The following is a 15,061-nucleotide window of genomic DNA, read 5'->3' on the forward strand; positions in this document are numbered from 1 at the left end:
AGTATATAGTTGCAGCATCTTGTACATCACAGGTCATTTGGATACAAAGTCAACTACGAGACTATGGCCTGAACATGAAGAAAATTCCATTATATTGTGACTCTGAAAGTGCAATAAGGATATGTCACAACCCAGTGCAACACTCCAAAACAAAACACATAGCACTGAGGTATCATTTTATTAAGGATCACGTGGAAGACGGTAATGTTGAAATACATTTTGTAAGAACCACTGATCAGTTAGCTGACATCTTTACAAAAGCCTTGCCTGAAACAAGTTTTAATAAAATCTTACAAGGATTAGGAATGATGAAAGCTGAATCTGTACCGAAATCGCTTTCGCCTCATTAAAAGTTGGAAGCGAAATAGAGCGAACGTTCGGTCTATTTCGGGTCCTGATTTTTCGGAAACCGAAATGAACCGAACGCTCGGTCCATTTCACCACATATACAATGATGATATTTCGATTGTATCTTTTGTACACTTTAATATATCTTTATTTATTTTATGTTTTTCTCTTACTTTTCAAAAAATAAAAAAATATTTACTTTTCTGTTTTTAATTCTTTTTAGAAAATTTCATAAAATCCAAAAAATATTTTCTTTTCTGTTTTTATTTCTTTTTCAGAAAAGTCACTACAAAACTCGAAAATATTGTCTTTTATGTTCCTTAAGAAAATATCAAAAGATCAAATATAATTTTGTTTGTTAAGTCTTATTCTTAGTCAAGGTTATGGGCTACTTCTTATGATGGAGCTGGGGCAGGTATTATTATTCATCTTTGTACTCGCTAAGTGTCCCTAGAAGCATGTTGCTGCATGTCGACCAAAGCCTCCAAATACTCTGATTAAGCCTTAATGACTTGATATATACAAATCTTGTCTTCCCAATTAGGGTGCCAAATTTACTCTAGTCATGACCCAATTATACAAATCTTGTCTTCCCAATTACTCTTTTTCCTTTTGGGTTAAGAGTTTTCTGCATGGTCCTTCTATATAGCAGAGGTGCTTTCGGATCTTTAACCACCTCAACCTTTTCTCCTTCTCATTTCGCTCCACAATTGTAACCCTTGAGACTTTCAGCAATTACCATTGAGGTTTATGGTTACACAGCATTTGTGTTGATGATCTTAGATACATTTACCATGTGCTAAGTGAAACCCAAAATCCAACACCTTAACTGAATTGACGGTGAACACGTACACGTTTAAGCTATTACTTGTTATCTCACGAGATCTCTTTTTATTTTTATGTGATCTTTATGAAATTGTCTAACACCAAGACATTTCTTCCCATAAGATCCAGTTTCATTTTTTTTGTTTTTGAGATTTCCTATTATCACCAAGTCATTGAAAAAGATCCAAACCTACTTGTTTAACAGGCTACACTTGTCTCACAAGTAATTCTTCCACTTCCAGTCTTATGTCAAGTACCCATGTATGGATTGAAGCGAAAGCCACCCTAATAGCTTTATATAAAAAGATTCCTTTCAATGTCTCTTTATAGGCATTTCATCGTAATTCAACGGGAAACCAAACAAGCACTTTGAAGTCTCTCTTGACTTTGAAGGTAGAGATTCGTGTCGGGGATTCACTGTTTTATGCCTTCCTAGACATCACATATATCTCACAAATTATTTTCTTTATTTCTTTATCTTTGACACTATCTTGCATAAATATCTTTGATTTCCCAAAATCTGGTTTGATTTCTAATAAGCTATTTTCAGAAATATAGCTTCGGTTCATTATGATGGAATGGAGCTTTTTAAAAGAAAAAGGATGAGTCTGCATGAATTTGAAGGATCTAGAATCTGGAACGATAAGGATGAGATGAACATGGAAAGGCACGTGAATTTGAAATAATAGCTAATGTCACGCCTGTTCCGCCTTTTTCGGTGTAACAGTTGTCCAATCACGATTTTCTAGGCATCGATTGAGATATTTTCGCCTTTGATATGATTGCGATTTGTTTCTCTCTCCTAATTGACAGTATAAAGGGTTTTCTCAAATTACCTTTACCCTTTTACTTCTCTCATACTTTTCAAAGACGCATACCGACGATTCTTCCTCCACTGTTCATCATCTTCTTCATTGAGCTTCAACAATGGCAGAATCTTCTTCCGTCCAAGAAACTTCTGCTCGATCGACTATTCTCTCTATCAAGGCGAATCAAAATCTTCTAATCTATTTCACACCGTTTGCATATGATCCATATATGCTTAATGTGGTGGAACGTCTCAAGTACTCTGCACTCGTTATCGCATTGACGAAGGTTGAATCAGTCCCAATGTCTTTTCTCCCTTAGGTGTACTCTACTGCAACATACGACAAGACAAAAGACAGGGTTTTATTTGATATCCTCGACCAATAAACGTTGATTTCCAAGAATCAGTTTTGCTCACTGCTAAGGCTTTCTGACGACGCCTCCATGGTCAACCCTGACTCCACCACCACTACTCATCTCTTTTCAATGTTCTATAATATGGGGTATACGGAACTCCTTACGACAGTGACTAAAGTCAAGAAGTCTTGCCTTCCTCCTCAATGGAATGGTCTCTTCACTCTGCTGTTCAAAGGCCTTTCTGAGAGGGTTGTTGGTTCGGATGGGGCTAGCAAGGTTTTCATGACCCTTCTCTATGGTCTTTACACTGGAATCAACATGGATTATGGATCTGTTCTTTGGATTTAGTTGGTGCAAAGTCTTTCCTCTGCTTCGCGTCATTCTAAAATCTCATGTGGAAGGTTTTGGACTCTCGTTACTCACTGGGCTATGGAAAGGTTTCACGTCCCTATTATGGTAGACTCATTACGTTCTTCGATCACTACTTTCCATACGAAAAAGATCATAGTCATCGATCCTTCCAAGTTTCCTTTCAACAGGTCTATGCCAGCCTCAATGTATGCTTGTGTGCCTGAAGCAAGCAAACTGATCCAAGCATACAAATCCCTTCCGTCTTCCGGGCCAAGGGAGTTAACTCCAGAGATGATCAAGTCCTTAGAGGAAGCTGATAAAACCACCAAAAAGGCGCAAAAAATCCTGATTTGAAAAAGAAGGAGAAGGAGGGTCAAGTGTCCAATGCAACTACTCCAAAGAAGCGAAAGTCTGAGAAGGCAGCTCCATCACAACCGAAGAAGAAAAAGGTTAAGAAAATGGCCAAGAAATCACGACGTGTTTCCACCAGTGATTCAGACTACACTCCCTTAGATCAACAACCGAACACTGCACTAAGCGAAAGAGAAAGTTCTGACTCAGACGATGAAAGTTCGGTCTGTGGTGATACACCTCCAATTTCGCCTACGCATGATGTACCCATTTGCTCCAACCCAACTTCACCTCCACCTATCTCAATCCCAATATCCTCAATTCCAATCCCACCTGTTATCACCTCCCAACCTACAACAACTATTCCCATTCCTCCTCCAATATTTACTGAAGCAACCACCGTCACTGCTACCCACACTACTGAACCTGAGGTTCGTGCCAACGTATCTGATACGGGGGTTCGTACCTCAGTGGCTCTCTCTCCTATATCATCAACAGAAACCAACACAGTTCTTTGGGGTGAGGAAGTTGAATTTGACTCTTTCGACTATAGTCCCTACAGGGTGCAAAGTGATGATGATGATGATGCCCCTGTCACCAAGCGGCATCTTAAGGAGCTGAATGAAAAGCTAGACAAGCTTATGGCCTCCTCATCTACTCAGGATTAATTTTCTGAGTCTGCTATGAAAGTGATGATGGCCACCTGGGTTAAGGAACACAAAGCTTTAATCACCAAAGCCACATCAGCTATTGGTGCTTCAACCAAAGTCTACACAGAAGTGATCGAAAAAGTCGATAAACTAATTCAAAACGCTAATCTTTTTCTTGAGTCTTTACAGGGTGCTGCAGAGCAAAATGCCAACCATGTCAATGCCTCGGTTCAGACTCTAACTCAATATCTTCAACAAGAGAAAGAGCATTTTGAGGTGTTTCAAAAGAACCTAACCTCTAATCATGTCAAGCATCAAGTATCCGTCTCTAAGCATTTGGAAAAACTTCAGGCATATCTTGCCTTGGAAAGCAGAGTGATGGATGAACTTGCTCTACGAACCACTCAACTCAAAACCCAGACTCTGAAGCTCAACCAAGCGAACAAGGAACTTGAAGCACTAAGTTCGGAGCGGTCTGTGGTAAAAATCTCAGTTGGTGATGTACACTCAATTCTTCTTCATCTTCTCGAAGCCCACGATTCAATTCTTACGATCTCGGTTCGACGTCATTTGGCTGAGAAGTTGAGGCCTGATCTTGATGTTCTAAGTCAAATTGAGGCTATTCCGGTGTCTGTTGTCTCTCCGCAACAAGGGGAGAAGAAAAGAAGTCTTCATCTTCATCTCTACCACCGAAACCTCAACAACCGAAACCTCAACAACCGAAACCACAACAACCGAAGGTGGTTACTGAACCGAAGGGGAAAGAAGCTTCGGGTTCTGGTATATCAAATAAAGGAAAAGGTATTGTTGATGTTGATGATGATGATGATGTTGATGATATAGAAGAAATGGCTCCTAAATCAAGTTCTCACAAAGTCAAGCCCACCGTTCAAGAGGTTAAAGAAAGAGTTAACGAAGCTATTAATCAGATGAATGAAGAGAGAGAAGTGAATCTGCTTAAACAAAGGAAATTGAAGTTTCGATTGTGGTCGTTGGAAAGGCTTCAGAAGGAAATAATTGAAGCTCCAAGCTCACATTGGCTAGAGCCTGTTCTTTCATTCGATGTGGTGAATTCTAAAGATTCTCAATTCAATATGCCAATCACTTGTAAGGCTTTCATCTTACATTGCTTTGAGTCTGCAGTGGCGATTCCTTCTCTTGACCCGAAGGTTGATCAAGACTTGCTCGAGTACTATCATGAGTTCTCTCAACCACAGTACTTGACTTGGAGTTGCAAGAAGATCACAACAGTTAAAGTACTAAACCCTACTCCATCAGGGAAGTTCATAAATATCAAACTCAAAGTGACCCAAGGATCAGACGGATCAGTTCATACGATCTCTCTTACTGATTTATCGAATCTGAATCCACATGATTGGATTCTCCTGAAAAAAATCTTACTTTCCAACCCAAAGGTGTATGAGCCAATTATAGACCACATCAAGCGTATGCTGGTGTGTTACATTCATGAAGTAGCAAAGATGGATCAGGAGATTGCCACTGCTATACGAAAGAAGCCCTCAATCAAGTCAATCGGGAAGGCAGGTGACATTAAGCTGTTGGTGAAGGGTAAATAAAACCCACAGTTTCAAACTGTTATGTTTCTTAGAAGCGAAGGTCAAAGGTGTCTATTTGCTCTTGTTGATAAACATCTATTCTCTAATTCCTGCTTGGAACACATTCTTGAGCTTATCCATGGGTGTGATCAAAATAGTGAGGCAGACAAGAAGCTGTTTTCATATATGCTTTGATAGTATATGGCTTTCAGACAGACTCTACTTGCCATCATACCAAGGTTGTGAAGCGAACTCCTCAACCTCCATTGAAGTGACGTCTCGCCCCAATTGACGCAAAGGGGGAGATTGTTGGGTTTATTGTGTTGCGTCTTGGGCTCGGTTATTAGTCCAATTTTGTCACCGGCTTGGTCCTGTCCAGCCGTGTGTTATGTTTTAGGGTTTAGTATATAATTTGCATGCATGCAATCTTATCATTAACGCTTTCATTATTATCATTTGTTGTATTATAAACCCTAGCTCACCTCTATAGTGGAAGTTCATAATCGATCTCCACTGAGGTGTGATTATATTGGAATCAGTAAGCTCTATTTTGATTCAACTTGTGTTTACATTGCTTGATTAGTTGTTTTCTATTAACCTGTTGAAGATCTAAAACGATCTAAAGAGTTTTTCAACTCATCACTTATATTTTTTGCATTGTAGAAAATTCCTCACGTATCATATCAACTTCAAAACGCATAACACAATTTAATACTTAAACCATAATAACAATGTACTTGAGCTTATTATAACAATCTATTATAGTTTATAATTATAACAATGTACTTAACTTTTAAACTATAATAGCAATGTACTTTTTTTTATTATCAGTTTAATTCATATTAACAACAAGCTACTTAACTTTTATACCTTAATAGTAATGTACATTTTTATATTATCAACTTAATCCATAATCACAACACACTACTTAACTTTTAAACTATAATAGCATTGGACTTTTGTTTATTATCAATTTAATCCATTATCACAACAAACTGCCTAACTTTTAAACTATAATAGCAATGTGCTTTTGTTTATTATCGATTTCATCAATATTAATAACAAACTAACTAACATTTAGATCATAATAGCAATGTACTTTTGTATAATATTTATTTAATCCATAATAACATACTAATTAACTTCTAAACCATAATAACAATGTAATTTTGTTTATTATCAATTAAATTAATATTGACAACAAACTATCTAACTTTCAAACCATAATACCAATGCACTTTGTTTTTAATCAATTTTAACCATAATAACAACATACTACTTAACTTCTACACCATAAAAGCATACCTCTTGTGGTGTGTTTTATGGTTGGGTGGACTGGGTAGATTGGGAAGATGGTGTCCCAGAAACCAAAAAATTGATATATGATGCTCTTATACCTTATGTATGACCGTTCTTCTTTCCTCCTTTTCTCAGAAGTTGGGTTTCAGCCCATACCCCAACATCGTCCTCATGGTGTGTTAGATCTTCTCCATATTTGTTCACCAACCCTTGTAGATAGTCTTTGAGCAATATTCCATATTTTCACAGGCTCCCTCGAAATATATTTTCTTGGACTCACTACTGCCATGTGTCTTCACAAATAGATATTAAAATATACGTTCTTTACCTAACTGTTCTTTCTACATAAAAGACAAAGTACAATTGATGCAGCTAGTGTTAAAAAACAAGAATAACAAAATTTATAATTATGATACTTACCAACTTAAAATGATGCTCGGCATATGCTATGCTACCAGCTGTATGCATTGATTTTCCATTAGAATAAGGAGTGTTAGGTTCTTCTTAGCAGCTTGTGGCTGCTTTTTCCATTTCTGTAACACCCTTGTTCCAAATTGATTTAGCTTACTATTTATCAGGGACCAAAGATGGAGTTTTGGGTAAAAATCTGTAACATCCAGATTCTTGGGTATGTTATACTATCTATATATTTTGATTTAATCGAAGGGACTCAACGAGTTGGTGGATTAACTCGTTGAGTAGGGGAGCGATCAGGTGACGTGTTTAAATGAATGGACTCGACGAGTCGAGCATTGGACTCGCCGACTCAGCGCTGTGGAGGAAAACCCTGATTGTCCGGGTTTGGGACCTATTTAAAGAGCCTTAGGGTCTTCAATTGCGGCTATCCTTACCCTGGAGAAACCCTAAATCATCCTTGAGAACTTGGAGAGTAAAGAAGAGCCATTTTAAACATTTTGGTCTGTCATTTCTAAAGAGAAGATGAGATTCTAGCAAGAGGGACCAGAGGGGGTTGATGCGCTGAGGTTATGAAGCCTGGAGCTTCACTTTGAGGTAACAAATCGGACCATTTCTCCTGTTTGATGTTGATTTCATGAATCTAGGGTTTCTTAACCATTCTCTTTAAAGGTTTATGGAATGTTTGAGGTCCCAATGTGGAATAAGCCTTAGATCTGGACCATGGGAGGTCCAGAGAGTCCCTTATGTTCAACTTTATGCAGTCACATAGAGAGTTTGAGCCTAAGTTTCCATTTAGATGGCTATTTCTTCATTTATGGCTCTAATCATGATGAATGGATGTAAAGTTTAGACCTTTACGTGATTTGTGGGTGCCAGAAGGATAGATCTACAAGTTGGTGAAGCAGCTCTGACCTCATAAGGTCAGATGAGTTTGGTCATGGAGGAGACTCGCCGAGTCCATTCGAGGACTCGACGAGTCGAATCGAGTTTACCCGAGTTTCGTGATCAGTGGAGACCCGACGAGTTGGGTGGGTGACTCAGTGAGTCGAGTGAGACCTTGTGAGGAATCTGATTACGCGTGTGGACTCTCCGAGTCGTTGCCTGACTCGACGAGTCTGGTCAAAGTTGGACCGTTGACCTCTATTAATTTTTAGTGTTTAGTCAACCAGTGGACTATGGGGCCAAGGGAGGGGTAGAATGGTCTTTTACCCTTCTGGGAAGCATAGTACGAGACTTGTCTAGCCTTTAAGAGCCATTTCTGATTTAGAGTTACTTATTTATGTGATTAGGCAGTGGCTAGATCGGTATTTAGAGTTCGAGACTTTTCGAGAATTACCCGAGGTGAGTCTTCTCACTATACGTTACCTTGAGTGGTAGTTATGTGTGACCGGAGGGTCATATGTGCTTACATTAAGTATTATGTTATATGTGATATGCTATGCATCATGTCTTTGTGATTTATGCTATGCGGAGTATATAGACCGAACCGGAGGGTCCAACGATACGGAACTGGAGGGTTCTGTTGAGACACACCGACCGGAGGGTCATATTGTAGCCTTGAGTGGCGTATGTGTTGTATGTGGTATTTTGGGGAGCTCACTAAGCTTTATGCTTACCGTGTTACGTGTTATGTGTTTCAGGTTCTTCAGAATCGCGGGAAGGTGGTGGCTCGATTGTACACACACAAGAGAAAAGAGTGATGAATACAGATCCTGTAATTTCATAATGTTATGAAAACCTTGTTGATGATTTTCAAATAAAAAATGTTTATATAGAAAAATGTGCATTTTTATGTAATAAATATGAATAAAATAAATTTAACATTTTTCGGTGTTACAAAATTTGTGCCACGACGTGGTGTAAGGATGCCCAAAACGTGGCATGGAGTAAATGGAACACATGTTTTTAATGAGTGCAACGATGTGTCAGTGGGTTGGCCATGACGTGGCCGTTGTAGTATTTCACCTTTGTAGTATTTCAAACTTATGCATATATATATATATATATATATATATATATATATATATATATATATATATAAGTTATAAAGATTATAACTTAGATTTTATACATGTGCTTGTGATCACTACTTTGAAAGGTACCTCTTTATAAAAGTGAGTATATTGCATTTTTACGTACATACCAAATATAATCGGCTTTTATAAAATTTATGCAATTCACTATGCCTAGTAACTTATCCACATATAAGTTAGGGTTGAGGGCTATTCATGTACCTTAGTAAAGGGCTTTATTGTGAGACACGAGTCATTAGGTAAGTCTAAATACTTACCATAGCCACACTACTATAACCTTTAATTCTTGGAGCGAGATACGTATATATAGATCTATACGGGGTTGATATCCCCACCCGTGGTTGCTAGCTATAACCTCGACCAATAAAAGTTAGGGTTGAGGGCTATTCATGTACCTTAGTAAAGGGATTTATTGTAAGACACTAGTCATTAGGTAAATCTAAACACTTAGCATATCTACACTACTATAACCTTCAATTCTTGGAGTGAGATACGTATATATAGATCTATATGAGGTTGATATCCCCACCTTGGTTGCTAGCTACAACCTCGACCAATTAATCGAAGCGGGTGATAGGTATCCACAATCATTACTATGATGTATAATGAAGCATTGTATGGGCGTACATTCAGTCACATAGCTTGGTTATAGGAATCTTTATAAACATTAACAAGAATCTCTTTCTCTCTCTCTCTCTCTCACTACAAACCATGTATTTGGTTTTTCTTAAAATAGTTTTAATTATGGATTTACTTATACAAAGACATTTTTTGGTTTTCAATGTTCATTCATAGACTCTTTACAAACACATTTTTAAGTATGGAGTTACTTATGTGAAGACCTCTTTTTGGTTTTCAATGGTTACTCTCAGACTCATTACAAACATGGTTTTAAGTATGGTTTTAATTACATGGAAACTACTTTTTAGAATTTTGAAACATATCACTATTGTTAGAAGAAAACCTGTAACTCTCACCAATCTTGTGTTGACCCTCAAAACTACATGTATTATCAGGGAATCAATAATCAAATAATTCAGTCGATGGATTAGTCATGGATTTCAGGCTATCTAGTTAACTAGTTTTTGTTATGTCTTCATACCTGTTTAAGGCAATTCATGTAATATATTATTATTTGTAAGAACCATGTATTAAAACATCAAGATGAAATACAAATGTTGTTTTTTTTTATTGTTGTATTTGTGTTATATATTCAGTTTACGAATGATCCATGAACTAAGTCATATAGCCCGACATGTTCCGCTGCCTCGATCGGGGGTGTGACAACAATGTCTTCTAAAGACATTCCTAAACCACTTGAACAACTTCCTTATTACATGTTTTGAGGTTGAAATTGAGATTGATGAGAAGGTTGATAGGAATGGAAATTTGGTTGATGATGCATTTGATTCTGAATGGAGGTCTAGGTTGGTAAGGTGGTGACCTTGGTTGAAAATTAGCATTGGGTTAGTGCCAATGTGGATTGTTTATTGGTGGAAAGTTGCCTTGTTGTTGACTAGAAAATCCCATGGATTGAAGTTCCTCCACATATTCTTGCAACACAGGACACATAGCAGTGGGGTATCCTACTTGGGTACAACACCACGAGCTCTAACTACCGGTTGCACACCCTTGTTCTTAGCAAGTATCATCACAACTTTAGTCAACTTGAAAATCACGCATTGTTAATCCCTAGCCTATATAAGGTGTGGTTTGAATGGCAAGAAAATAATGCATTCTTACTCCAAAGATAGACAAAATTATCTTTGATCTACTTTCACTTTTCTCTCAAGTCAATATCTTTCATAAACATTTTTCTTGTTCATTTATTGTCTTTACATTGATTATGCTCCTAGTCTCTTTATTTAATATTGTGTACTTTGTTGAATATTTCATTCAAGTCCTAATTGGTATTACCAGATTCGACTGGAACATCTAATTAAGAACAAACATTGATCTTAAAGATTAACTCAAGGTTTGAGTTTTCAAGCCTTGTCCTTGCGCAATAGTTTCTTGTACACACAATTGGTATCAGAGCTTGAGTGGTTGTCATTGAATCCATAAGAACATATTATAGTTGATTCGAAATTACCTTGGTATTTCGATAATTTCTGTGTTCAGAATAAAAGTTATTCTATATACCGCTTCTGCTCTAATATCTTAACTTCAATGGCTGCTCTTAATTCTTAACAAATGTTTTTAATGAAAATAGAAAATAACGTGGGTTACCCTTCTCGTGCCCCATTTCTAGTTGTTGAAGAGTATGATCACTGGAAAGTCAGAATGGAAAAGCTTTTACTTGGTAAAGAAAAAGGTAAAGCTATCTGGAGATCTGTAAAAGAAGGTCCACATGTTCATGTTAGACAAATTGTAAGAGATACTATTGCAACTCTCATGGGAGAGGAACAACAGCGTCATACATCTCTCACTACTGATGACATAGAGAAATTGCATGCAGATATAGTTGCTTTTTCCGAAATGATGTTTGGTGTTCCTCCTCTCTTTGAGCACATTAATTTGTTTAAATCTTCTAAAGGGATTTGAGACACACTCCAAGACCTGTTCAAAGCATCAAAAAAACATGATGGATAAGCGTCCGACTTCTGTTTTTAACAAGTTTGATGGAGACCTCGACCCTGAAACGATGGACTCCAAAGTACGCTTTCACCAAGAATTTTCTTTGTTATCCATAAGATATAAGTGTCCGTTCAATCCCACTCACCAAACCATATCACAACCGTTTCCAAGCTTCTTATCAAAGTAATCCCCAACCATTTCCTAAACCATCATAAAATCAACCTATTAATAAACCCAAAATCTCTACACCGAATCATACCTCGGTATCTCACGATACTCCGAAGTCAGAAAAACCAAAGATTGTTAGTCAACAGTGTGGTCATGCAAATCACTATGCAAAAGACTGCTTAGCTGAAGTACCACAAAAACCCAATATATCCTTTTTAACACAAATCCCTAAAAATAAAAACCAAGTATTACGTGTCTTTTCTTCTTGTTGTATATATAATGTAACGTCCGTGTGTAGGGCTAGAACTTTTAGTTATTTGATGAGGATGATGGAATATTATTCAAATCATATTTGGAGCGTTCTGTTAGATAAAATGAGAACACAAAAGAATTTCTAAGAGTTTTCATTTGGAAAATATTAAGGGATATATAAATCTAAAGTATGTTGTTATTTTGATGTTAGATGTGAAAAATGGAATATGCGAGTGCACCTTGGGAGTAATACCGACAATTAAAACAGATTAAACAAGTTTGTGAATAACCGAAACAAAGTTATACTTATAAACACAATGCTTTGATGTATATAAAAATAATATAAAAATTATTTCAAGAATAATCTATTTTATGTATTATTTTTATGGTACATTTTAAATCAACAACTACTAAAAGTTTATTAAAATTGATTTTTTAGTTATTTTAATTAATTTCTATTTTAATTAATATAATATGTTGCTTTTATAAGATATTTAGACGTTTATATAACAATTTATGTGTAAAACAGATGATATATTTAAAAGATTATGACGATGGTTATGATTAAATTTGGAAAGTTGGAAATGTAGATGTTATAAGTTAGACAAAAATTGATTGTTAATAAAACTTGAAATAAAATTTATGATTATAATTATACAAAGCTCTAAGTTGATTGGAGCCATTTTTCAAGTTGTTTGGAGCCAAAGCAACCGTGCCTACATGTCATATAATATGAAGTCAGGTATAACCGTAAGATAATTATATTTGGAAACTTAAAACCCTAAATCTTGCATATCTGAAATCTCAGTACTTAGTAGTATAAATAATAACCTACTTACATTCACATTCACAATAGACTGCCGACCCAATTACCCCATTCACCTATCTTCGTTCCCTATCCTTTTTCTTTAACTCCTTCCTCCATCGTTTATGTTTTATAATTAAGGTGATGTGTTGTTGATATACGTAGCTATTGTTTCTGTGAGTTCCTCTTCCTGGTTTGTGTGTTTTCTTAATTGAGAAAGCTAGATCGAAAACAATGGAGCAGTATGAAATACTGAAGGAAATTGGGAGTGGATCATATGGGGTTGTCTGGGGAGCATGGGATGAACACACAGATGAAGTGTTTGCCATCAAGAAACTGAAAATGAGGTGCAACTCGGCCAAAGAATACATCAACCTGACAGAAGTCAAGGCACTGCGCAAGATGAATCATCCAAACATCATAAAGCTCAAGGAAATCATCAAAGAAGACGACAGTTTGTACTTGGTGTTGGAATACATGGAATGCAGTCTGTGCGAGCGTATGACATGCAGGAAGAAGCCTTTTTCAGAGGACGAGATCAGAGACTTGTGCTTCCAAATCTTTCAAGGTCTGGCATACATGCACGACAACGGCTACTTTCATCGTGACCTCAAACCGGAGAACCTTCTTGTTTCCAAGGATGTAATAAAGATTGCTGATCTTGGTCTAGCTCATGAGATGAATGGCAAACCGGCCACTGATAATATTGGGTCCCGCTGGTATAGTGCCCCTGAAGTTCTTCTTGGGCAAGAATACGATTCTTCAGTTGATATGTGGGCAATGGGTGCAATCATGGCAGAACTATTTACACGCCGCCCACTGTTTCCTGGTAAAAATGACGGAGATCAAATGTATAAAATCTGCAGTGTGATCGGCAGTCCAACAGAAACCACATTCAGCATCGTAAATAGCAACTATCTTGTATTCCCACAGCTTCCTGGTGTCCAACTTTCTTCGCTGTTACCATCAGCAAGCCTGGAAGCACTCGATCTGATTGCCACGCTTCTTTCATGGAATCCATCCGCGAGGCCGACAGCTATGGAGGCACTTGAGCATCCTTTCTTCTATACCTGTTACAAAGTTCCACCACCCCGACCCATACCTCTGGTATTCAAAAGTTGTGCATTTTGTTATCAAAGGGAGATAAAGTTGTTGATAATACAATCAAGCTCATGCCTATAAGAAGTCAATATCAACTTGCTGATTTGTTTACTAAGCCATTACTGCAAAAATGTTGCCTTTATTGTCCAAGATGGCTCTTCAAGATATTTTTTCAGAGTCCATCTTGAGGGGATGTTGGGACTATCAAGCCATGTACACGTGTTCTCCATGCCATGCCAACAGCTGTAAATAGTTAGCTAGATGTTTCTTTCTATTACAATCAGTTAGGCTTACATTAGTGGTTCATTTTAGCATTCCCTGTACAATATATATATATATATATATATATATATATATATATATATATATATATATATATATATATATATATATATATATATATATATATATATATATTGCTTCCAGATCATTGTAATGGAAGAAAGAGAAACACAATCTTCAGTTTCTCATTTCAAATTCTTGTTATTTTCCAAAGAACCAAACTAAAATAAAAAATCACTCGTGTGTTTCGTTATTGCACTTGGTTAACGTTTCAATAATATATATATATATATATATATATATATATATATATATATATATATATATATATATATATATATATATATATATATGGATTTCATTAATGCTATTACAACCTATATGATTCTCACAATTAGAAAAAGACTTATTCTTGCGGTGGTTGCATGGTTAATCCGTCCAAATATAGTATACCGACAGATTTCCAACAAGAAAGTCCATGGAAAAAAGGGTGCATGTAATCTTGTCCAATACTTTCCAACAAAATTGGTACATAAATATTTTGTTGGTAATTCTAATGGATTTGAGCTTTTACTTTTTTGGGTTACTTTGTACATATCTTTGTTAAACAACAAAATACTGTATTTACCCAACTTAAAATTTAAATAATAATAATAATAATAATAATAATAATAATAATAATAATAATAATAAAATAATTGTCTTTATCCTTATTAACCTTTAAAATATCCTATTTGCCCAAATTTTTGTTATAAACTTTTTTTTTTACAATTTGTAATCAATATATATAATTTGTAATTATTATAACTAAAAGAAAAGTAATAAACTCACTATATTTCCCTTAAATAACAAATCGATTTTCACATAATAAGATCGTCCATA

At 36.2% G+C, this 15,061-nt stretch overlaps 1 pseudogene; it reads left to right on the plus strand.

Annotated features, from left to right (window-relative positions):
* Positions 1–12,872: 12,872 nt before the first annotated feature.
* On the plus strand, positions 12,873–14,008 carry LOC145051942 (cyclin-dependent kinase F-4 pseudogene; annotated as a pseudogene).
* The last annotated feature ends 1,053 nt before the right edge of the window (positions 14,009–15,061 follow it).

Source organism: Lactuca serriola, chromosome 5, assembly GCF_051521515.1.
Source record: "Lactuca serriola cultivar US96UC23 chromosome 5, Lser_US96UC23_V15, whole genome shotgun sequence".
Lineage (NCBI taxonomy): Eukaryota > Viridiplantae > Streptophyta > Magnoliopsida > Asterales > Asteraceae > Lactuca > Lactuca serriola.